At 36.4% G+C, this 26,746-nt stretch overlaps 1 protein-coding gene across 7 annotated transcripts in view; it reads left to right on the plus strand.

Moving 5' to 3' along the window:
* FUT8 (fucosyltransferase 8) overlaps positions 1-26,746 on the plus strand; it is a 336,029-nt gene that overhangs the window by 63,648 nt on the left and 245,635 nt on the right. For all 7 annotated transcript variants that reach the window (XM_028496014.2, XM_055088533.1, XM_055088532.1 and 4 more), the window contains exon 2: positions 6,486-6,583. The gene's annotated coding sequence lies outside the window, so the exon portion shown is untranslated. The remainder of the gene's footprint in view (positions 1-6,485; positions 6,584-26,746) is intronic.

The following is a 26,746-nucleotide window of genomic DNA, read 5'->3' on the forward strand; positions in this document are numbered from 1 at the left end:
ATAAAGAAGATGTGGCACATATATACTATGGAATATTACTCAGCCATAAAAAGAAACAAAATTGAGTTATTTGTAGTGAGGTGGATGGACCTAGAGTCTGTCATACAGAGTGAAGTAAGTCAGAAAGAGAAAAACAGATACCATATGCTAACACGTATATATGGAATCTATGAAAATAAAAAAGGTCATGAAGAACCTAGGGGTAAGATGGGAATAAAGACTCAGACCTACTAGAGAATGGACTTGCGGATATGGGGAGGGGGAAGCGTAAGCTGTGACAAAGTGAGAGAGTGGTATGGACATATATACACTACCAAACGTAAAATAGATAGCTAGTGGGAAGCAGCCGCATAGCACAGGGAGATCAGCTCGGTGCTTTGTGACCACCTAGAGGGGTGGGATAGGGAGGGTGGGAGGGAGGGAGACACAGAGGGAAGAGATGTGGGAACATATGTATATGTATAACTGATTCATTTTGTTATAAAGCAGAAACTAACACACCATTGTAAAGCAATTATACTCCAATAAAGATGTGAAAAAAAAAAGAATGCTTTGGCTATTTGGGGTCTTTTGTGTAAACCCATATGAATTGCAAAAATTTTTGTTATAGTTTTGTGAAGAATGCTGTTGGTAGTTTTATAGGGATTGCATTGAACCTGTAGATTGCTTTGGGTAGTATAGTCATTTTCACAATATTGATTCTTCCAATCCAAGAACATGGTATATTTCTCCATCTGTTTATATCATCTTTGATTTCTTTCATCAGTGCTTTATTCTGAGTACAAGTCTTTCACCTCCTTAGGTAGGTTTATTCCTAGGTATTTTATTCTTTTTGTTGCGATGGTAAATGGGATTGTTTCCTTAATTTCTCTTTCTGATTTTTCGTTGTTAGTTTATAGGAATGCCAGAGATTTCTGAGCATTAATTTTGTATCCTGCAACTTACCAAATTCATTGATTAGTTCTGGTAGTTTTCTGGTGGCATCTTTAGGGTTTTCTATGTATAGTAACATGTTGTCTGTGAACAGTGACAGTTTTATTTCTTCTTCTGAATTTGTACTCCTTTTATTTCATTTTCTTCTGATTGCTGTGGCTAGGACTTCCAAAACTATGTTGAATTAGAGTGGCGAGAGTGGACATCTGTGTCTTGTTCCTGATCTTTGAGGAAATGCTTTCAGTTTTTCACCATTGAGAGCGATGTTGGCTGTGAGTTTGTCGTATATGGCCTGTATTATGTTGAGGTACGTTCGTTCCCTCTATGCCCATTTTCTAGAGAGTTTTTATCATAAATGGGTGTTGAATTTTTCAAAAGCATTTTCTACATCTATTGAGATGATCATATTGTTTTTATTCCTTAACTTGTTAATGTGGTATTTCACATTGTGATTGGCATATATTGAAGAATCCTTGCATTCCTGAGATAAATCACACTTGATCATGGTGTATGATCCTTTTAATATGTTGTTGGATTGTATTTGCTAGTATTTTGTTGAGGATTTTTGCAACAGTGATATTGGACTATAATTTTTTGTGATATCTTTTTCTGGTTTTGGTATCAGGATGATTTGGTGGCTTCGTAGAACGAATTTTGGAGTGTTTCTCCCTCTGCACTTTTTTGGAAGAGTTTGATGAAGGATAGGTGTTAGCTCTTCTCTAAATGTTTGGTAGAATTTGCCTGTGAAGCCATTTGGTCCTGGACTTTTGTTTGTTGCAAGATTTTTAATTACAGTTTCAATTTCATTACTTGTGATAGGTCTGTTTATATTTTCTAATTCTTCCTGGTTCAGTCTTGGAAAACTGTACCGTTCCAAGAATTTGTCCATTTCTTCGTGGTTGTCCATTTTATTGGCGTATAGTTGTTTGTAGTAGTCTCTTATAATCCTTTGTATTTCTGCGGTGTTAGGTGTGATTTCTCCTTTTGCATTTCTAATTTTATTGATTTGTATCGTCTCGCTTATTTTCTTGATGAGTCTGGCTAAGAGTTTATCAATTTTGTTGATCTTCTCAAGGAATTAGCTTTTAGTTTTATTGATCTTTGCTATTGTTTTCTTCGTTTCTATTTCATTTATTTCTGCTTTGATATTTATGATTTCTTTCCTTCTATTGACTTTGGGTTTTCTTTGTTCTTCTTTCTCTACTTGCTTTAGGTGTAGGGTTAGATTGTTTATTTGAGGTTTTTCTTGTTTCTTGAGGTGATACTGAATGCTATAAACTTCCTTCTTAGAACTGCTTTTGCTGCATCGGATAGGTTTTGGATCATCGTGTTTTTGTTGTCATTTGTCTCTAGGTATTTTTTGATTTCCTCTTTGATTTCTTCAGTGATCTCTTGGTTATTTAGTAGCATATTGTTTAGCCTCCATGTGTTTGTGTTTTTCATGATCTTTTCCTGCAAATAATTTCCAATCTCACAGTTTGGTCAGAAAAGATGCTTGATATGATTTCAGTTTTCTTCAGTTTATCAAGGCTTGATTTGTGACCAAAGATGTGGTCTATCCTGGAGAATGTTCTGTGTGCACTTGAGAAGAAAGTGTATTCTGCTGTTTTCAGATGCAATGTCCTATAAACATCAATTAAATCTATCTGGTCTGTTGTGTCATTTAAAGCTTGCGTTTCTTTATTAATTTTCTTTCTGGATGATCTCTCCATTGGTGTAAATGAAGTGTTTAAAGTCCCCCACTATTATTTTGTTACTGTCGATTTCCTCTTTTATGGCTGTTAGCATTTGCCTTATGTATTGAGGTACTCCTATGTTGGGTGCATATATATTTATAATTGTTATATATTTCTCTTGGATTGATCCCTTGATCATTATGTAGTGTCCTTTCTTGTCTCTTGTAACATTCTTTATTTTAAAGTATTTTTTTATCTGATATGAGTATTGCTACTCCAGCTTTCTTTTGATTTCCATTTGCATGGAATATCTTTTTCCATCCCTTCACTTTCACTCTGTATGTGTCCCTACATCTGAAGTGGGTCTCTTGTAGACAGCATATATACAGTTCTTGTTTTTGTATCCATTCAGCCAGTCTGTGTCTTTTGGTTGGCACATTTAATCCATTCACATTTAAGGTAATTATCCATATGTGTGTTCCTGTTATGATTTCTCAGTTGTTTTGGGTTTGTTTTTGTAGGTCCTTTTCTTCTCTTGTGTTTCCCACTTAGATAAGTTCCTTTCGCGTTTGTTGTAGAGCTGGTTTGGTGGTGCTAAATTCTCTTAGCTTTTGCTTGTCTGAAATGCTTTTGGTTTCTCAGTGGAATCTGAATGAGATCCTTGCTGGGTAGAGTAGTCTTGGTTGTAGGTTTTTCTGTTCATCACTTTAAGTATATCCTCCCACTCCCTCCTGGCCTGCAGAGTTTCTGCTGAAAAATCAGCTGGTAACCTTATGGGGATTCCTTTGTATGTTGTTTTTTATTTTTTCTTTGCTGCTTTTAATATTTTTTTTTGAATTTAATTTTTGTTAGTTTGATTAATATGTGTCTTGGTGTGTTTCTTCTAGGGTTTATCCTGTATGGGGCTCTCTGTGCTTCTTGGACTTGGGTGACTCTTTTCTTTCCCATGTTAGGGAATTTTTCCACTATAATCTCTTCAAGTATTTTCTCAGACCCTTTCTTTTTCTCTTCTTCTTCTAGGACCCCTATAATTCGAATGTTGGTGTGTTTAGAGTTGTCCCAGAGGTCTCCGAGGTTGTCTTCAATTCTTTTCATCCTTTTTTAAAAATTCTGCTCCTTGGCAGTTATTTCCACCATTTTGTCTTCCAGCTCACTTATTTGTTGTTCTGCCTCAGTTATTCTGTTATTGATCGCTTCATTTCAGTTATTGTGTCGTTCATCTCTGTTTGTTTTTGTTTAGTTCTTCTAGGTGTCTTTTAAACATTTCTTGTATTTTCTCAGTCTGTGCCTCCATTCTATTTCTGAGATTCTGGATCATCTTTACTATCATTACTCTGAATTAGTTTTCAGGTAGATCGCCTATTTCCTCTTCATTTATTTGGTGTTGTACGTTTTTACCTTGCTTCTCCATCTGTGATATATTATTTTGCTGTCTCATTTTCTTTTCCCTTTTTTTTATGAGTGGGATTGTGTTCCTGTCTTACTGGTTGTTTGGCCTGAGGCTTGCAACACTGGAGTTTCTAGGCTTTTGGGTAGAGCTGGGTCTTGGTGCTGAGATAACGACCTCTGGAGACCTCATTCTGATGAATATTCCCTGGGGTCTGAGGTTCTCTGTTAGTCCAGTGGTTCGGACTCAGAGCTCCCACTGCAGGAGTATCGGCCTGATCCTTGGCTCGTGATCCAAGATCCTGCAAGCCGAGTGGGGTGGCAAAAAAAAAAAAAAGGGAGAACAATAACAATGTAAACAATAAAATTAGACTAGGGAACTAACAGATATGTTAGAAAAAATATAAAAATAAAAATATAGATGAAACAACAATCGGAAGGTAAAACAGAACCACAGTAGTAAAAAAGAGGAGGAGGAAAAAAAAAAGTTGGAAAAGGCCTTGGCTGTGGAGGGTGGGGCATAAGCAGGGGTGAGGTTTGGGCAGTGGGCAGGGCCAATGTTGCGGGGCCAATGTTTTGGGCCCACAGGGCTGGAAAAGGCCCTGGGGTGTGGGGGGGGTGGGGCTTAGGCTCAACAGAATAGAAGAGGCCGAGGCGTGCCTCACACCTCTGGTCTCAGAGGGAGGGCGACCCCACCTTAGCAGGCTTCCTGGCAAACGCCCTCCACTCCTCTCCTGCTTCTCTGGTCCTGGAGGTCCCCTCCCAGCTGCCTCTCCTGATCTCCCTGCCCTCCCTCCTATGCCCCTAGGGCCCACGCTGCTTGGAGGTTGCTTTGGAAGGTGGGGGACTGCCCAGCAGGCTCCCTGAGCCTGAGTGGTTGGGGCAGACACCCTCCGCTCCTTTCCTCTGCTCCTCTGGTCCTGGAGGGGCCCTCCCACCTGCCTCTCCTGTTCTCTCCCTCCTTTGCCCCAAGGACCAACCCGGCCCGGAGGGGACCTCTGAGGGTATAGGACCCTCAGAGCAGGGCAGACTTTCCCAGCTGATTGGGAAGGGGAAACGCTGGGCCTGCTCCCCCCTGATTGGAGCCCCCAGGGGTCCCTCCAGGCGTGGGAACCCTTCCCCCATCTCAGCCACCCCTCAGGGGCGCTGGTCCTGTTGGCCTCCATTTCTCCGCCCCCCTCAGTCCCCCCACGTCCTACTGGTTCACTTGGGGGTTCTTCCCATCTCCTTGGGCATCAGGGTCCCCCACCAGTGTCTGGCAGGCGCCCTCCCAAATAGTAAGGCAGTATACAAATGTGCTTAGTTTTGGTTTGGAATTACTTATTAAATGTTTTTTTAGACTCTTCTGTCTCAGGATTAATTTTTGACTCTTGCAATTTAAAACGAAAATAGTTGGATTACTTTTGAGGAGATGGAGCTGGTGATGATACTTCTATATTACTTCTAATCACCAGAAATTGGTTTCAGTAGGCTTTGATGTCATTGGAGAAAGACTGCTTCTCACAATTAATAATAATGTCAATCTGAGAATAATCTCATGTTGTAACAACAGTAAATTAACTGGCAGAAACACGTTTCTATAGGGTGTATTGTGTTTTTATGTTATTTTTAAGTTTTTCTACTCGGTGAGTTGCACACGTACAAACGCAGTGAACATATGATGTGTGAACCTTCATTAAGACCATTTCACTTGTTGATCATAGTGATTACTTTCTATATGTCAAACATGGTACTAGATGATGGAAAAGCAGTGACAAAAGAAGTAGGAGATAGTGTTGCTAATCAGAATACTACATGAGATGACATATAAAAGGCAGCAAAATATTCTTGCAGAGATTGATGGAGTACAGAATGATTATATCATCTCTCTGGGAGGAATGGGGGCTGGATTTTGAGAAAGTTGACAGATGTCCATTGATTGACAAAGAGGATAAGGGAGAAAAAGTCCATCTTCTAAACGGAAGGAATGGTGTGTTACAGGGTGACAGCTGAGAATGACAAAATTGTTCTGTGGAAAGCAAGCAAATTAAATTGGCTTGAATGGAAGTTTGTATAGAATATAGTCAGAAATTAGGTTGTAGAGCTAATTGAGGTGTGTGGATGTAGAAGATTTTGAGCGTTGGTCCGAAAAGAGAGATGTTTCTGACTGACCTGTATATTTAGAAGTAGACAAAATTAAAGAACATTGTGTTCACAAGGCAAGTTTTATAGGTGCTGACTTATTTTAAAATGAACTGTGAAGCATATTAAGACACTGAGTGTTACTGTGTTTGAATATAATTTGCAAAATGAAAACCTGTTCCTTATTGGGATTTGAAAGGCACAGCTTTCAGAATAAGTGAATATGTAAACTTTTTACGTGTTGTGACTGGCTACATAAGGGGAAAAAAAAGGGACTTTAAAAAAAAGTATAATAATGGTAACTGAAGTTTGAGTGGGGCTGAAGTTCATATAAATATATATATATTTTTGTTTGTTTATTTGTTCTAGGTTGCTGCTTTTGCTAAGAGAGCACCCATGACCCTGATGGTGTTTCCATTCACAATAAAGGGCTCTATTGCCTTCATTGATTAGCTGATCAAATTCAGGTTAGTAGATTTTGTGGACAGTACTTCTCTGTTCCAATTATATGTTAATATTTTGAGAAATTGATAATTTTGTATTTAAAGCTACATATGTATGTACCAGTGAAGTAGAAGGGCCAAGTCAATCTAAACTCTATTGAATTATGTACCTACAATGCTACCTACTATGTACAGTCTGCAGTGTATAAAATGGAAAAATATTTTATTTCCTATTTGATAGTTTTTTACTGTAAAGTAAGGGCTAGATAAAACAAGTTGTGGCTGAATATGGTACACTCTACTTTTGGCATCGTTGTGTGGCATATTTGGTGCTGAAATAAACAACTCATCTTAAAATTTTTTGAAATTTTTAGTAGCTTTTAAAAGTTTCGTTCTTGTTCCTATTTCATTTATACACTCAAATTTTTATTTATTTGTCTTTTTTTTCAGTCTGTGAGTTTTGACAAATGTATATTCTTTACCATAATCTTTTAAATTCACTCATGGTGCCTTTTTGTAGTCAACCTCTCTCTCTACCTCATTCCCTAGCAATCACAGATCTGTTTTTTTGTCCTTGTTTACTTTTTCCAGTATATCATTTAAATGAAATCATTTAGTGTGTATCTTTTAAAATCTGGCTTCTTTCACTTAGCATAATGCATTTGGATTCACCCATGTTGTGTGTACCAGTAGTTCATTCTTTTTTATTGCTGGATAATGTTCTATTGTATGGATATACTGCTGTTAGTTTATCCATTCACTGTCTGATGGACATTGGGGAGTTGCTAGTTTTTGGTGATTATTGCAGTCATATTATTTTTTCTTTTTTTTTCCTTTGATAAAATGCACGTAAAATGTACCTTCTTAACCATTTTTAAATGTACAGTTCAGTGGTGTTAAATACATTCATATTGTTGTACAGCCATCACCACCATCCATCCCCAATAACTTTTCATCTTGTAAAACTGAAACTCTATACCCATTAAACAGTAACTCTCCATTCTCTGCTCCCCCAAACCCCTGGCAACCACCATGATACTTTATTGTTTTGACTACTCTAAGTACTTTATATGGGTGGAATTATATAGTATTTGTCTTTTTGTGACTGACTTATTTCACTTAGCATAATGTGCTCAAGGTTCACCCGTTTGTAGCATATTGCAGAATTTCCTTCCTTTTTAAGGTTAAATGATATTTCATTGTATGTATATACCACATTTTTTTATCCACTCATCAGTTGATGGTTAACTGGGTTGCTTCCATGTTTTAGCTACTGTGAATAATGCGGCTGTGAACATGAGTGTACAAAGATCTCTTCAAGACCCTGCTTTCATTTCTTTTTGTGTGTATACTCAGAAGTGAAATTGCTGTATCATATGATAATTCTGTTTTTAATTTTTTGAGAAACCACCATATTGTTTTCCACAGGAGCTGTACCATTTTACATTTCCACTAGTAATACACAGGGGTTCCAACTTCTCCACATCCTTGCCAATGCTTATTATTTTCTGTTTGTTTGTTTATTTATTTATTTATCTCTCTATTATTTATTTATTTTTTAAAGTAGCCATCTTACTAGGTGGTATCACACTATAGTTTTCATTTGCATTTCCCTAATGATTGGTGGCATTGAGCATCTTTTCATGGCATTTCATATTGGTAATTTATATATCTTCTTTGGAGAAATGTCTTTTCAAGTCCTTTTTCCAATTTTGAGTTGTGCTGGTTTTTTGTTGTTTTTGTTGCTGTTGTGTTGATATTTAGGAGTTCTTACATATTCTGGATAATAATCTCTTATCAGATATATGACTTGCAAGTATTTTCTCCTATTCTGTGGGTTGCCTTTTTACTCTGTGGGTAGTATCTTATGTATGATGCCCAAAATTTTTAATTTTCATGAAGTCAAATTTGTCTTGTTTTTTACTTTTTTTATGTGTGTCTTTGGTGTCCCCCATCCAGGAAATTATTGCTAAATTCAATGTCATGATGCTTTTGCCCTTTGTTTCTTCTAAGAGTTTTATTATTTTAGGTCTTACATTTAAGTACTTATCCATTTTGAGTTAATTTTTGTATATGATATTAGGTATGTGGATATCCAGTTTTCCCAGCACCATTTGTTCAAAAGACTGTTCTTTTTTCTCATTGAATGGTCTTAACACCCATATCAAAAATCATTTGACCATATGTATGAGAGTTTACTTCTAAGCTCTTTGTTTCTGTCTTTATGCCATTGCCCCACTGTTTTGTTTTCTATAGCTTTGTAGTAGAAAATGGAAATCAGGAAGTGTGAATCCTCCAGTTTTTCTGTTCTTTTTCAAGATTGTCTTGGCTATTCAGGGTCCCTTGAGATTCCATGTGAATTTTAGGATAGGTTTTTCTCTATTTGTACAAAAGTCACTGGGATTTCGATACAAGCATTGCATTGAATCTGTAGATTGCTTTGGGTAGTATTGACATTTTAGCAATATTAAGTCTTTCAGTATATGACCATAGATGTGTTTCCATTTATTTATGTCTTCTTTAATTTCTTTCAGCAATATTTTGTAGTTTTCATTGTACAAATCTCTCACCTCCTTGGTTAAGTTATTTCCTAAGTATTTTATTCCTTTTTATGCTACTGTAAATAGAATTATTTTTGTAATTTTCTTTTCAGATTGTTCATTGTGTATAGAAATGCAGCTGAGTTTTGTCTTTGACTTTGTATCCTTATACTTTGCTGAATTCATTTATCGGTTCTAACAGCTGTTTTTGGTGGAGTCTTTAGGGTTTTCTACGTATAAGATCACATTATCTGCAAACAGAGATAATTTAACTGTCCTTTCAGTTTGAATGCCTTGTATTCTTTTTTTCACCTAATTGCTCTGGCTAGAGCTTTCAGTACCATATTGAATAGAAGTGGTGAAAATGGGCATCCTTACCTTGTTCCTGATCTTAGAGGAAGAGCTTTCAGTCTTTGACCATTGAGTATGATGTTTGCTGTGGGTTTTTCATACATGGCTTTTGTTATGTTAAGGTAGTTTCCTTCTATTCCTATTTAGTTGAGTGTTTTTATCATGAAAGAATGTTGTATTTTGTCAAAAGCTTTTTATTCTTCAAGATGATCATGTGAGTTTTTCATTTATTTTGTTGATGTGGCATATTATTGGGTTGGGCAGAGTTCGCTTGGTTAATGAATATGTTGTTCAATAAAGTTCTTGGTGAAAATGAAAAATGTTTCTTTTATTTTATTTATTTATTTATTTATTTTTTTTTGTGGTATGCGGGCCCCCTTTGTTGTGGCCTCTCCCGTTGCAGAGCACAGGCTCCGGACGCGCAGGCTCAGCGGCCATGGCTCACGGGCCCAGCCGCTCTGCGGCATGTGGGATCCTCCCAGACCGGGGCGCGAACTCGGTTCCCCTGCATTGGCAGGCGGACGCGCAACCACTGCGCCACCAGGGGAGCCCCCGTTTCTTTTATTTTTACTTAAACTCGAATGAACATTTTGGCCAACCCAATACATTAATTTTTGTATGTTATTCTCTCCTTACAATTCAGGAATAAGTTCCACTGTTTACTATGGAGCCATAAATTTTAAAATAAAAATGTGATTATATATTCTTTTAAAAAAAATTTTTTTAAATTTAATTTTATTTATTTTTGGGTGCGTTGGGTCTTCACTGCTGTGCGTGGGCTTTCTCTAGTTGCGGCAAGCGGGGGCTGCTCTTTGTTGCCGTGTGCAGGCTTCTCATTGCGGTGGCTTTTCTTGTTGCAGAGCATGGGCTCTAGGCATGTGGGCTTCAGTAGTTGTGGCACGTGGGCTCAGTGGTTGCGGCACGTGGGCTCAGTGGTTGCGGCACGTGGGCCCAGTAGTTGCAGCACTTGGGCCCTAGAGCACGCGGCCTTTAGTAGTTGTGGTGCACGGGCTTAGTTGCTCCTTGGCATTTGGCATCTTCCCGGACCAGGGCTTGAACCCATGTCCCCTGCATTGGCAGGTGGATTCTTAACCACTGCGCCACCAGGGAAGCCCTGATTATATATTCTTTATTAAAAGAATGTTACTTTTTGTTGTTATTAAGAGACCATGATGATTTGTTGCCTTTTTGGGTTGGGGTTGCATTTCTTTTTTAAAATGTCATTAAAAGTAAACTAGAAAAAATTTAACAGATCTTGTGGGTAGGGGAAGATATCTAAAATTTATGTTCATTTTGAGTAAAAGCGAGGTGATGCAAAATTATTAGACAGGGGGTATATTGAAACTTATGGTGTTTCCTGATTATTGAAAAATCAGGTAGCTTTCTTGAGTATACAGTTAGATCAGAAATCTACAGGTTTTTATATAGTTAACCCTCACAGTACAGGTAGCTCCGAGAGACACCTGTTTAGAAAAGACAAGTATTTATAAGAATTCTCCTATTTTAAAATGTACGTAAAGAGGACCAAGGTTGGGCGTGAAAATCAATTGGCATAACTTTATAATACAACATCAAAAATATTACTGAAGGCCAAATATTAGGAAAGGGATGAATAACTAGCATCTGGCAATACAGATTCCATTTGCCAAAGAGCATGGCATAAATTTTTAAGACAAATATATTTCCTAAAGTTTATTAGAATTTCATGTACATACTTGCTTCTGAGTTCTCAAATAGAAGATTGAACTTCTTGATGGCAAGGATCATTTTAGATTTTGGTGCTTTCTGAAGTAAATATTCCTACAGCAAGTATAATTACTTGCTGAATGAATGACTTAGTCCCACCCATTAGTGGGCTACTTTGAGTTCACTAGAGCACATTTCATCCATGGATCCTTCAAGAAGTAGGAAGTCAGTTTTCTGAAATCATGAGAAAATAGAATCAGAACTGTGAAAGCTGTACTCCTTATAGAACTCTTAAGCAAAATTGACCTTGAACATTTAGTCTAATGCCTGTTGTTTTTTTGTAAATAGGAAAATGGAGACCCAGAGAGGTGAGGTGATATGCTTTTAGTCACACAGATAGCTGGAGACATGTTATGTAGTGCTCATTTTACTCATCATCCTGCCTCTCTTCCTCTTGGGATCATTGCTTGATCTTAGGGTTGGAATAAAGTTAAATTGCTCAATTTAAAATTGTTGATTTACAGAACTCAGTTTTAATTTCTTTTTCAATTGATTTTAAGTTAAAACAGGTTACTATTGAAATGGTATGAGATATGATCTTAATTTTCAAACAGATGCAAAAAATGTGCTAATATTGAATATATAGCTAGAAAAATCTAAGAAATTATTTTTTATTTTTCAATAACCTCAAAAATTTTTATTTGGCTTAATTTAAAATGTATACTATTTAAATAAGACCCACATTTTTACAAACTTTAGATAGATATGGACCTTAGATATCTTGTTTAAAATCTAAGGACCCGGGCTTCCCTGGTGGCGCAGTGGTTGAGAGTCCGCCTGCCGTTGCAGGGGACACGGGTTCGTGCCCCAGTCCGGGAAGATCCCACATGCCGCGGAGCGGCTGGGCCCGTGAGCCATGGCCGCTGAGCCTGCGCGTCCGGAGCCTGTGCTCCGCAACGGGAGAGGCCACAGCAGTGAGAGGCCCGCATACTGGGAGAAAAAAAAAAAAAAAAATCTAAGGACCCTAAAATGTGAATTATATTCAGCTCTGGAGGATATCATTTAATAATCATATTTACAGGCATAATTGGTGAAGTTCAGAAATACCAAACAGTTTTCTTTTTTTCATGAGCACTACTAAGCCTAGAAAATTAGCAAAAAAGAAACTTGTTCAATATACTCTTTTAGAAATGGAATAATTTAAAATAAAAATAGGAATCAAACATATAATGATTTACTTTTGGATATTTGATGTAAAGCCATGTTAAGAGAGTTAAAGCCATGTTTAAGAGACTCAAAGTGGATTTAAGTTATACAGGAAGTATACCTCTTTGCTCTAATTTTTTTTCTTCCTGGAACATTTTCTACTCATTCTATTACACTAACTTCATGCTGAAGTTAGTATCTTTAGCCCCTTAGGACAGAGGAGACACCTATTGGGAGATGATTCTCCATGAGTCTCTTGTGCTTCAGCACATTTTCTGAGCAGAGGCATTGGCAGCTTTTGTTGAGGGCAATCTTCTCAAGGAAATTTGCATAGCAAACAGCCTGGGAAGATAGAAACAGTATTACCGTAAGGACAGAGGGCAGATTTCCTTGCTGTCTAGAATAGTCAAGATAATCCCTCTGGGGAGTAAGTGGGGTACATTTGCTTGCAACTCCTTTAAAATATTGGTGTTTCATAAGCTTCAGCTTTCTTCTCCTGTAATTTAACTCACTGTGTGTGCAGGCATCACCTGGCTCTCCTTGTATTGCCCTTTAGGGATTAGAGCTTTGGGAACCAATGCAAAAGATGATACACTGGCTACTGCTATTGTTTTGAGTAGTAATCTTTTCTTTGTCTGTGACCCAGGAGTGTCATATTTTCTGCCAGGATTATCTGATGCTGGCTCACCAGATATCACTAACACAACCTATTGATAAAACAAAGCTGAGTTTATTGCTTACTGCAGTAAAGGAGAACACCACCTTGACAGAACTTTGGTAGTGCCTTAGAGGGGCAAAATCAAGGTAAAAATTTTAGCATTTGAAGTTTGATTTAATTTGAGTTTGCAGTGGTGGTGATTGGGCTTGATTAAGATTGAATAAGAATCATGATATAACAATTTACAGTAGAAATGGTCAAAACAGCAATGCAAGGATTTTAAAAACTGCTGATGCTTTCTGTTGAAGAGTTGATGCGTCTTTCCTGAAGCTTCTGTAATGAACAATCACGTTATATCCCTGCAAGAATCTCCTGGAATAGTAGAGTATGCTAATGAAGGCATTTGACTAGTAAAGTCAGGCTAATGTACACAGAAAGATGTGTGTGTGTGTCGGTGTATTAGTTTCCTAGGGATGCTATAACAAATTACCACACAATTGGTGGCTTAAAATAATAGCCTCTAGGGGAAGAATTCTTTCCTCTCTCTTTTAGCTTCTGGTATTTTTAAGCAGGCATTGGTGTTTCTTGGCTTGTGGCAGCATAACTTTAATCTCTGCCTCCATCTTCACATGGTGATCTTCACTCTGTATCTGTGTCCAAATTTCCCTCTTTTTATAAGGATGCCAGTCATTGGATTAGGGCCCACCCTAATCCAGTATGACTTCACGTTACCTTGATTACATCTGCAAACACCCTATGTCCAGACAAGGTCAAATTCACATGTTCCACTGTTTATAAATTTGGCGGGGGACAGTATTCAATGCAGTACAAGAAGTATATGGTTTCGATCCTCAGTGTTCCTCAGTGTTCAATCTGTGTGTGGCTAGATGGTTTTGGTTCTCGGTATCCATGAAACTGTCATGGCTGTTTGCTTAGCTTGCATGTAGGAATCTCAGGCTCATCAGAGTTCTTGACAACAGCATGACATGTAGTGAAAAGAATACCAATATGGAAATCAAGGTGCCTTGGTTCTAGTTTCTGTCCTGCTGTTAACTAGCTTGGGAAAGTTACTGTCTTTTCCAGCTATTAGTTTCTCAATGGGTAAAATGGGAGGTCTGGAAGAAGAGAAGAGGAATGGATCCCTGAGGGCCTTTCTAGCTCTCAGGTTCTAAAGTTCTGTAATTGTTGAGTGTCTGCTATATACCATATTGGTATTCATTTTGTTGGAGTGAAAAAATTGAAAAAAGAAATAGAATGCTTTAAGTGCTGATCTGATAGATTCTGACTTGTGAATGTATTCTGACTTAATTTATGCTTTGTTTACTTGGGTGAAGATCATTAATGAAGATATTAGGTAAATATGGAATTAGCCCATCTCTCTGACTTACATATTTTATTTTTCAGTTTGAATATTGTATTTAGAAGGGAGACATTCTTCAGGTCAGTTAATTCATTTAAAGTTAGAAGAATGTGTTGTTGCTGCACTGTCTCAGCTGAGTTCAGAAAATGAAATAACCTTTTCTGAAGTGAGCATCATGTAGGGTATGGATGTACTTGATTTCTTTTATGGTTCACAGTCTTCACTTTCTATGTAGTGTTTATTTTTTTGATTTATAGATGCTTGAGAACCTAGAGGAATCCCTTCCCCTCCTCCCCAGCTACTCATGCAGCTCCATAGAAAAAAGGAAGGAAGGAAGAAAAAACCATGTTGAACACATTTTTTCCTTTTTTTTCCTTATCTTTATTTTTTCTTGAAGTATAATCAACTTACAGTATTCTATTGGAAGATGATTGTTTATTCGGTTTCTTTGATCAATGCAGGCCTATTCAGATGATCTGTTTCTCCTTGTGTGTGCTTCAGTAGATTGTGTCTTTCAAAGAATTGGTCCATTTCTTCTAAGTTAGCAAATCTGTGGGCATAGAGCTATTCATAATATTTCTTTATTATCATTTTAATGTTTGTAGGATTGCTAGTGATGGCCCCTCTTTCATATCTGATATTAGTAATTTGCTTCTTTTTTCCTTTTCTCCTTGGGAAGCTTGGCTAGGGGTTTATTCATTTTGTTGATCCTTTCAAAGAATCAGCTTTTAGTTTTGTTGATTTTCTCTACTGTTTACCTGTTTCCAATTTCACCGATTTCTGCTCTGATTTTTATTATTTCTTTTCTGCTGCGTATATTGAACTTAATTTGTTCTTCTTTTTCTAGTTTCCTAAGGCAGAAACTTGGGTGATTGACTTTAGCTTTCTTCTGTTTAAATATATGCATCCAGTGTTATATAAGTTTCTCTCTCAGAGAGAAAATGTAGTATGGCATTTGCTGTATTCCACAAATTTTGATGCTTTATTTTCATTTTTATTTAGTTAAAAAAAATTAAAAAAAATTCCTCAGCACTTTGTTTGACTCATGTATTATTTGTATATGTTGTTACTCTCCAAATATTTGGGGATTTTCTGGATATCTTCTGTTATTATTTTCTAGTTTAATTTTATTGTGGTCTGAGAGCATAGTTCATATAATGTGTTATTTTAAATTTGTTAAGGTGTGTTTCCTGGTCCAGAATGTAGTCTGTCTTTGTGAATGTTCCCTTTGACCTTGAGAAGAGTGTGTATTCTGCTGTTGTTGGATGTAGTAGTCTATAGATGTCAATTAGATCCAGTTAATTGATGGTGCTATTCAGTTCTATGATATTCTTACTGATTTTCGGCCTATTGGTTCTGTTAGTTACTCATAGAGGGGTATTGAAATCTCCAGATATAATAGTGAATTTGTATATTTCTTTTTGCAGTTCTACTAGTTTTTACCTCAAGTATTTTGTTCTGTTGTTAGCTGCACGTGTATAAGGATAGTTATATCTTCTTGGAGAATTGACCCTCTATCATTATATACTGTTTCTCCTTATTGCTGGAAATTTTCCTTGCTTTGAAGTCAGCTCTTTCTGAAATTAATATAGCTACTCTAGTTTTCTTTTGATTAGTGTTAGCATAGTGTATCTTACTTCATCCCTTTTCCTTTAATATATCTATGCCTTTATAAGTGGGTTTCTTGCAGAAGCCTATAGTTGGGTCTTGTGTTTTGCTTCACGCTAATTGGTATATTTAGATCACTGACATTTAAAGTAATTATTGATATACTTGAATTAATATTTACCATATTTTTAACTGTTTTCTAGTCCTTGTTCTTGGGTTTTTGGTTTCTTTTTTCTTTATTTTGGTCTTCCACTCTGTTTCTCTCATTTTAATTGAGCATTTTATTATTATTATTATTTTTTGCAGTACGCGGGCCTCTCACTGTTGTGGCCTCTCCTGTTGCGGAGCACAGGCTCCGGACGCGTGGGCTCAGCGGCCATGGCTCACGGGCCCAGCTGCTCCACGGCATGTGGGATCTTCCCAGACCGGGGCACGAACCCATGTCCCCTGCATCAGCAGGCGGAGAGCATTTTATATTGTTCCATTTTCTATCCTATCTTAGTATATCATTATATTTCTTAAAAAACTTTTCTTTTAGCGGTTGCTCAGAGTTTGCAATTATACATTTATAGCTAATCCAAGTTCATTTTCAAATAACACTACACTGCTTCATGAATACTACAAGTACCTTTTAACAGAGTATTCCCAATTTCTCTCTCACATGCCTTATGGCATTTCTGTCATTCATTTAATTTATCTATAAGCTGTGATCACAAAATATATTGCTTTGAACACATTGTCTGTTAGATTAAGAATAAGAAAAATAAGAGATTTAATTTTACCTTTATATATTCCTTCTCTTATGCCCATCATTTCTTTATGTAATCCATGTTTCTGACCTATGTAATTTTCTTTCTGTCTGAAGAACTTCTTTTAACATTTCTTGCAAGGCAGGTCAGTAGGTTTTCAGTTCTCTCAATTTTTGTTTGTCAGAGAAAGTATTTCTTTTTCACTTTTGAAGGATAATTTTGCTGGATACAGAATTCTAGGTTGGTGTTTTTTTCTTTTAACACTCAGTATTTCACTCTACTCATTTTGCTTGCATGGTTTCTGAAGAGAAGTTCAATGTAATTCTTATTTTGCTCCTCTCTAGGTGGGTTTATTTTTCCTTCTCTCTGTTTTTTTTTTCTTGGTTCTTTTCAGATTTTCTCATCTATTCTTCTGTAGTTTTATTATGACATGCCTGGGTGTAAGTATTTTAGTATTTATCCTGCTTGATGTACACTGAGCTTCCTGCATCTGGTTTGGTGTGGTATTACCAAAGACATTCTTTTTCTGTTATACTGTTGTTGATTTGTAACATTTCCTTTTCATCTTTTCTTAGAGTTTCCATATCTCTGCTTGTATTACCCATTTGTTCTTACATGTTGTTCACTTTTTCCATTAGAGCCCTTCGCATGTTTACCATAGCTATTTTTAACCCAGTGATAATTCTAAAACCTCTGCTGTATATGAGTCTGGTTTTGAGGCATGCTTTATTTCTTCAGATTGTGTTTTTTGCCTTTACAATGCTTTGTAATTTTTTTGTTGATATCCAAACATGATATATTAGATAAAAAAGAGGAGGTAAATAGGCCTTTAGTGTGAGGTTTTATGTTTATCTGACTAGGAGTTAGGCTGCATTTACTATTTGCTGTAGCTGTGGTGTCAGAGGCTAATATTTCTTGTAGTGTCCTTGTTTTGGTCTGCTGTGTTGTCTTTGGGTTACGTAGAGAATCCTTAAATAGGGTCTCAAATTTGAAGTTCCTTTACCTGTAATCCTCTGTTATTGTACAGGAGTTGTATTGATGTGGAGGTAAGGTGGTGGGAGTTCTGTAGTATTGTGATTAGGTCTCAGTTTTTTAAGCCTGATTTGGGTGTCTCTTCCCCTGTTTGAAGGGTAGAGGGAGCTGGAATTAGGTACTTCCTTTATCCCAGGTTGGCTAGACACGGTAAAGTCCTGGTATGTTAGGCTCTGTTAAAATAATTTTTTTTTTTTTTTTTCAGGCAGTCCTTTTTAAGAACAGAGAGCTCTGGGTATATTTAAAAATGATTGCTTTTCCCCTCCCCCTGCTGGAAACAAAGAGATTTTTCTCAGATTATCACAGTTGAAAACGTGGTAGGGCTTCTGGAGGTAAAACTCAAGAAACTGTGAGGACCTTTCAAAGACTGAGTCCCCTCACAGGTTTTCCTTCTAAGCTAGTCTACACTGAGTCTCCAGCAATTCGTCATTTACTGTTTAAAGTGTTCCTACTAATACTGGCTGCATCTGTGGGTTTATCTTCCTGGGCTTTTGCTTCTTGCACACTGCTATTCTCTGTATCTACCTGTCTCTCTCTCTAGTTTTCAGGGTAGAGGTTTGCTCTCTGGCTTCAATTCCCTGACAGATTTAAGAAGAGTTGTTGATTTTCTTTTTTTCTTTTCAGCTTTTTTATTGTTGTAAGGACAAGGTTGATGAATTCCAAGTTCTTTACATGCTGGACCTGATTGAAGATTAGTTTTGAATCTTTTCCACTTTTTCATAATGGTAAAGACTTGCTATAAAACCCTTTGTCTGATTTGGCAGTATTAGTCATTTGGAATGTGATTTCCTTCTGGCATCAGGTTTGTACATTTTGAGGTCATGCACTGTAATTTGCAAGAATGAGTAAAGAACTTTTCCAGAGGGAAGTTGATACTAGGACTGACTTCCGTTATTGGTGAGATGGCTCGTTCTTAGCCCATTTACTGTTATTCTGTTGACAAGTGTATTTGGGGGTGACAGCCACCTTTGTTTCCTATGTTGATAGTCAAAGTTTCATTTTTATACGTGTATACCTTACAAAAAATACCAGATTTTTGCAGCCTGTTTGGGAATAGGGTCATGTCAAATTATATTAATTTGCACTCTGATAAATATACTGATGATGCTAAGAGTGGTTATTAAAACCTTGTGCTGATACTTTGTATTTATGGAACCAATTAATTGGATGACCTATTTAGACTGGGTGTCTTAATTAGTACATTGCTCACTAATTATTTTTATGAGTAGAATAGGGTAATGTTAATCCTTAAATTTTCTGTGATGTAAAAAACTTAATGCACATCACGAGTATTAGATATCTTGGTAGAAATTGAGACATAAAAAGGGAAATTGGTCTAAATTATACATAAAATGTAGTTTTCTTTATTTTCTTTTGCAAAACATTCATATTAAAAAATTACTGTGTTGGAGAAAATTTAGACAACTTCTTCTTAAAATAAGAGAATCACCCTTAATTCCACCAGTGTAACATGACTAGTTACCATGTGGGGTATATGTGCTTTCTAGTCCTTTTTTGTATAGATTATTTTACATAGTTGTGATCATAATTTATTTTTAAATCTGTGCTTTTCTTTTTGCAATTAGTAGTGCGTTTTCTCATTCTGCATCGTGTTTTTAATAGTAATATTTTTTCATTGAGAAAGGTATATTAGGTTGATCAGACCTATCACTGTGGTGAACTGTGTGTGCATTTAGCTTTTCCATGTCTTTTTTTTTTAAATAAATTTATTTATTTTTTATTTTTGGCTGCGTTGGGTCTTTGTTGATGCGCACGGGCTAAGCGGCGAGCAGGGGCTACTCTTCCTTGTGGTGCTGGGGCTTCTCACTGGGTGGCTTCTCTTGTTGCAGAGCAGGGGCTCTAGGCGTGTGGGCTTCAGTAGTTGTGGCACTCGGGCTCCAGAGCGCAGGCTCAGTAGTTGTGACGCATGGGCTTAGTTGCTCTGTGGCATGTGGGATCTTCCCGGAGCAGGGCTCGAACCCACGTCCCCTGAATTGGCAGGCAGATTCTTAACCACTGCACCATCAGGGAAGCCCTAGCTTTTCCATGTCTTTTGGTTTAGCTTTTCTCTGTGCTGTTTCCTTGCCTGGATTTTCAGAGGTCTCAGTCTCTGTTTCTTTTAGTTTCTCTGTCTTTCTTTTAAGGAGTATTTTATGTATCTCATGTTCTCTCCCACAGGGCTAATTAACTTTTACTGGATCTTGAAAAATGGATTTTTTTTCTCATATGATTAGAAAACAGTGCTTTAGGGCTTATACTGCCAAAGTGATTCACACAGTTCTAGTCGAAAAAATTGAAAATTTGTAACTAGGTGATAAAAATGATCTCTTAGATATGTCAAACCTGGTATTCTAGACTCTCACCCTTAGGTTGTAAATTGTCTTTAGTCAAATAATTTAATATTTTATGTTGTACTTACAAATTGGATTTTTTCTTACCTCATGTTTGTGGGTTTAATTTGACATCTTTGTCAGGATTCCTTATTAGATTTCTCTGTAGTCTTCTGACTTTTCCTCTGTCCTGTCACTTTGTGGTTAGAGTTGAATTGAGTCTAGTCATTTGAATGGAAAGTCAGTACTAACAGAAACTTATAGAAACTTCTACTGAGTCTGATAATTCTGAACCCACCTAATTCTTTATGCACAATCTTCAGCAACTTCTCAGCAACCATTAGTTAATTTTCATTGTAAATTATACACTAGATAATTGAATGTTTTTTAAATGGGAAAATTGTTAATTGAACTTTTATTGTGATTCAGGTACTCTGTTGAGTGCCTGAGACAACCACGTGGATAAGATATGAATTAAAGTCTTGAGGAGGCAAAAGTCCAAAGGAAAGACAGAAGTCTCTACAGTTATGACAAATAGGGAAATGTGCTCATATAAAATATGCTTTGTGAACATAGGGAGGGAATAATGATATCCCCAGAGTGGAAGATTAAGGAGTTTGAGAATGACACTTGAAGGAGATGACCGTTGAGTTGATTGCAGAGATATTTTTAAAGCTAAAATTCAAGTACCTGTTCTCCAAAGTTTCTTCAACTCTAGACTTCTCTGGTTAAGTTACAGTGTACCATAGCCTTCATTTATGGATCTGTAGAAAAAGAATTATTGCTTCTAACAAGGACCCTGATATTTTACATGGTTCAGGATCAACAAAGCAAAATTATATTTTTCTTGACATATTATGCTTACTAGTAATATTACTATAACTGCTGTACTACTGCTACCGCATCTACCTCTTCCATTACTATTACTACTGTGTTGTTAGTACAATGCTATTTCTAACGCTATTACTCCTACTCCTCCTGTTCCTTCTACTACTACTGCTGCTGCTGCTGCTGCTACTTTTACTAGATGTTACTTGTTTTTACTGGGGACAACTTTATATTCCTTACAGATTTAAGATGGGAGATTAGATCAAGTTTTAGGCATGATTTTCAAGAGAAAAAAAGTGACTATGTCACAAAAACTTAATAAAATTACCCTCATTTTCAAAAAGTATTCCGATAATTCAAGTTCTAGTTATGAATGGTTACCCTGTGTTTTCCCTTTCTTTATGTTTCTTGGTAACTATTATTTTATGCATGATAATATGATTAAACTTTTATAATTAGACTTATTCCAAATAAAAATCAACCTAGATGCAAAGCTTTTCTCTAGTTAAATATAAGCACTTTTTTTGTTGTTATTCCTGAGGATTCTTAGTACTTCTGTGAGCATTCAGGTCAATCAGGATGTTTATGTGAGTTCCAGAATTGCTCTAGAGAGTGTAAGCTATGGAGTAAGGTAGATGTGGTCTGATTCCTGATTTGGATTTACTAGCTGTGCTTGGATAGTTAACTTATGCTGAGTTTGCCAAGACTAGATTCTAGGAAGCACCTTTTTATTTATTTATTTATTCATTGAACATATTTTTTTGCATTGTTTTAACTTTAGCAAGATATTTAAGACAGTTCATTCTATTTCTTTGCATATGTACCTATATAGAGAATATTGTTTATAGAATGACCTGTTCTGGGTGTGTCTCTCTGACCTGAAGCTAATTTAGTGCTGAAAATTTTTTGAAGAGCCCTAATATTGTAAAAGAGTAGTACAGAAAAAGCAGGCTCTTGGTTTATGTTTAAATTCTGTCATAGAATGAGACCACAGGTTGGTTAGGTTTCATATGACGTAGGCATAATCATATAGCAAGGGTTGATGAGAGAAACTCTTCACAGCTTCTAGTCTGGGTAAGTTGACTCACTTGGGATAAGTTAGAGGAATCTGAACTGTGTTGCCAAACTGTAGGGAGAGATGTCTTTTTTTTTTAACTTCTGTATTTAAAAATATAGATGTTATCAGTGATAACTGATGAAGGCAGCAGAAAAGTCAAGAGACAAATGTAGTCAAGTCTAGATTGTATCTCCTATAATCTTTTCAGTCTAGGTTCTATAACCAGGTCTGTAAAATGTTGAGGGACCTTCTAAGGGGGCCTGATGATAGTCAAACACTTTATGGCTTTGATTTTTCTTTGTCTTTTTTCTTGGGCAATGGAGGTTAGAAAGGCATTAACAGTCACAGAAACCTTTGTTTGTATGTTTAATGTTCTGAAAAGAGATATTCTACCCTCCACCCTAGATAGTATCTATCTTAGATACTTAGATTTTTAGAACAATGGTGTTACTGTGTTTTAGGTTCTGAGTTCCTGACTTGAGGGAATATGATATAGGCAATTTCAGAATAGAAGATAAATCTTATTTTAAAAATATTTATTACTTCCTGTGCACTACTACCAGGTAGTAGTAGTGCTTCATAATACAGGTATGTTCTTAAAAATCCTAGGAGAGTTATCCTTTGGTGATAGTTTAGTTTATTGTATACACTTTGTAGTTTTGGAGTTGTAAAAAAGTGCTGTGTGGGAAAGGGGATGGCTTAAAAACGTTTGATTCTTTTACATACCAGTAGATTACTTGACAGTTTGATTAATTGTGATTGAAAGTAGAGTTTTTAATTGATCTAATTTTAGATTCTAGAGAATGCTTTACAGAAATACTTGGTTAGTCAATTAATACAGTGTTGGACTTCCCTGGTGGTCCAGTGGTTAACACTCCATGCTTCCACTGCAGGGGCACGGGTTTGAACCCAGGTCGGGGAAGTTCCACATGACACGTGGTGTGGCGAAAAAAAAAATTACAATGGTACTTTTCATACATATCGTTAAATTAAAGTCAGAATTTGTGGAGTGATAGTGTTCTACAGTGACACTTTATCAAGAAGATTGTATTAGTTGCCAGCCTCAGATAAGCTTTTCCTGATTACTCAGTCTAAAATAAATATCTTGTAACTTTTTGTCAAATTAGCTTATGTATAACACTCTTGTTCCCCCTCTGTGTGTGTATGTGTACGTGTGTGTGTGTACATATGTGTATGTGTTTGTATTTGTTTATTGATTATTTTCATGCTGGAATGAAAGTTCTATGAGGGACTATTTTCTTCTTTTTCATGAAAACCTTTATTAAATGCCTAAATGCACAGGGCCTGAACTATGTATGCGCTGTTAAAGGCTGGAGTGCCTGGCTAAAACCAGGAAAACTGCTGCTCCTTTTTCCTGTTCTCAGAGTTTCTACTGTTCATAGTTGGGCCAGTCCTATGGCATGCAAAGGAGGGGATAAATATCCCAGAGCAAGATTCTGATGAAGGGGAATGAAGCCAGGGGTAAGGACACTGAGCCATTCCTTCCAGCCAACCCCTTAGGACATATCCTGAGCACCTAAAATATACCTCCTGACACAAAGAGTAGGTGGTCAATAAGTATTTGATGAATGGAGGATTTCCTTTCCTTTTTTTCTTCCTCCTCCTCCTCCTCCTCCCCCCCTCCCTCTCCTCCTCCTCCTTACTCCTCTAGCAAGGGTCAGATTTGAGTGAAATATAAATAACTTTAATTCATTTTCATAAAGACTGTGCCAGGAAAATATTTCTGCATGCTAAAGGAATACCTTTTAACACTTTAAAAATGAAGAATTAAGAACTCATTTGTTTTAAGGCTTGCTGGTTTTCATTGTAACCTGTTAAAGGAAAATATAAATCGTGATAATTAAATTGAGAATTCAAGAGAAATTTTGGTTGATGAAGTGATAATAGATTTGTGATAAAATTATAAATATAATTAAAATTTTAGAAAAACTTGAGTACCATGAAATCACTAAAAAAAAAAAGTTAAAGAAAAAATCTCTGAAATAGACCTTATTCTAGAATCTGGAGGAGAAAAGGAGTATAAAGTAGGATAGGGATTGCCAAAGCATGCCAATCTGAGGCTAAATGACAGCCAGGAAAAATGCCCTAGAACAGATGTTAGATGGAGGAACCCAGAAGTAATACCTTCAACTTGCTGTTGAATTAGACTGTGTTGGATCCATCATGGACTCTCCTTAAGGCCATTGACTAATAAGTTCAGATTGTTTAGTGCTATCTTCAGTGTCCAACACAGTGTCTGGCACTTAGTATTCTCTGCATAAAATTTTTTCCTGAGAACTGCATTAATCTGTAGGTAGTAAATTCCTGAGAGCCGATTTCAGACATTTGAGAGGTGTCTTTATTCTCAGATTGTGGTAGGCTTTTAGCCATGTATAATTAAAAAAATTTTTTTCTCTTAACCTTTTGGGGTGAAGGATCAGAACTTCTGCCTATGGCCCTTGTTAATACAGTTGACCCTTGAACAATGCAGGGTTCAGGTGCACTGACACCTCCCCGCAGCCTATGCAGTTGAAAATCCTCTAAGTAAATATCATAAGTTTACGTTGTCTGTTTACAAGATGAACCTGAATTGTCTGTCAGTACCTACATCAATATTGTCTTATATGATACAAAACACTGTAGATGTAATACCTGATACTAACACTAGACATCAAAAAAGAAAAGATAGTATGAAAAAGAAATTCATATTTATTTATAACTATAACAGTTCATGCATTGATAACAAAGAGGCAGCAGTATTATTGCTTTATGGTAGCCTAGTATAATTGATACGATTGCTTCACAGTAGCCTAACCTATACACTAATGAATGAATCATTATAAAATTTTTATGGCATACAGTGTTTCAGTCATATTCATAATACAATATTAGAAACATTGTTACATTAAAAACACCCTACTTACCTGTGGCGATAAGCAGTTTCTCCAGTTATGAGAGAGTGGCATGCTGTATGGTAATGTAATTCTTTGAAAGCAAAGTTATAAAACAGTAAGAAAATGAACACATTATTAATTTTATTTTAAATACCACTCACCTTATGCCTATGTAAGGATAGGCTATGCACTTCAATACAAGTTTTGCACGATGTTCTACACAATGAAAACTTGGGTGATGTTGATGTTAATGATACAAAAAATCTCATACAGTTCTTGCTGTACAGTTATTAAGTTTTCCACAGGAAGACCACACATATACCTTAGATGAGTTTTCTTTTTTATATTCTTTTCCATTATAGATTATTACAAGTATTGAATGTAGTTCCCTGTGCTATACAGTAGGACCTTGTTGTTTATCTATTTTATATATAATTGTTTGTATCTGCTAATCTCAGACTCCTAATTTGTCCCCCCCAATTCCTCTTTGGTAATCATAAGTTTGTTTTCTATGTCTGAGTCTGTTTATGTTTTGTAAATAAGTTTATTTGTATCGTATTTTATATTTCACATATAAGTGATATCATATGATATTTGTCATTTTGTCTGACTTACTTCACTTAGTATCATAATCTCTAGGTCCATCCATGTTGCTGCAAATGGCAGTATTTCATTCTTTCTTACAGCTGAGTAGTATTCCATTGTGTATATATATACCACATCTCCTTTATTCACTCATCTGTTGATGGACATTTAGGTTGCTTCCATGTCTTGGCTATTGTAAATAGTGCTGCTATGAACATTGAGGTACATATATCTTTTCAAATTAGTTTTCTCTGGATATATGCCCAGAAGTGGGATTGCCGGATCATGTGACAATTCTATTTTTAGTTTTCTGAGGAACCTCCATACTGTTTTCCACAGTGGCTATACCAATTTTCAGTCCCACCAACTGTGTAGGAGGGGTTCCCTTTTCTTCACACCCTCTCCAGCAAAGTCTGTAGACTTTTCGATGATGACCATTCTGACTGATGTGAGATGATACCTCATTGTAGTTTTGATTTGCATTTCTCTAATAATTAGTGATCTTGAGCATTTTTTCATGTATCTATCGGCCATCTGTATGTCTTCTTTGGAGAAGTATCTCTTTAGGTCTTCTGCCTGGTTTTTGATTGGGTTGTTTTTTTGTTTTTGTTGTTATTGAGTTGTATGAGCTATTTGTATATTTTGGAAATCAAGCCCTTGTTGGTCACATCTTTTGCAAATATTTTTCCCCAGTTCATAGGTTGTCCTTTCATTTTGTTTATGGTTTTCTTTGCTGTGCAAAACTTATAAGTTTGATTATGTCCCATTTGTTTATTTTTTGCTTTTATTTCTATTGACTTGGCGACTGACCTAAGAAAATGTTATTATGATTTATGTCAGAGAATGTTTTGCTCGTGTTTTCTTCTAGGATTTTATGGTGCCATGTCTTGTATTTAAGTCTTTAAGCCATTTTGAGTTTATTTTTGTGCATCGTGTGAGGGAGTGTTCTAACTTCATTGATTTACATGTGGCTGTCCAGCTTTCCCAAAACCATTTGCTGAAGAGACTGTCTTTTTTCCGTTGTATATTCTTGCCTGCTTTGTTGAAGATTAGTTGTCCATCGGTGTGTGGGTTTATTTTGGGGCTCTCTAGCCTGTCCATTGATCCATATATCTGTTTTTTGTGCCCGTACCATGCCATTTTGATTACTGTAGCTTTGTAGTATTGTCTGAAGTCTTGGGAGGGTTATGCCTCCAGCATTGTTCTTTTTTCTCAGGGTTGCTTTGACAATTCTGGGTCTTTTATGGTTCCATATAAGTTTTAGGATTATTTATTCTAGTTCTGTGAAAAATGTTATGGGTAA

This window comes from Physeter macrocephalus, chromosome 11 (genome assembly GCF_002837175.3).
Source record: "Physeter macrocephalus isolate SW-GA chromosome 11, ASM283717v5, whole genome shotgun sequence".
NCBI lineage: Eukaryota > Metazoa > Chordata > Mammalia > Artiodactyla > Physeteridae > Physeter > Physeter macrocephalus.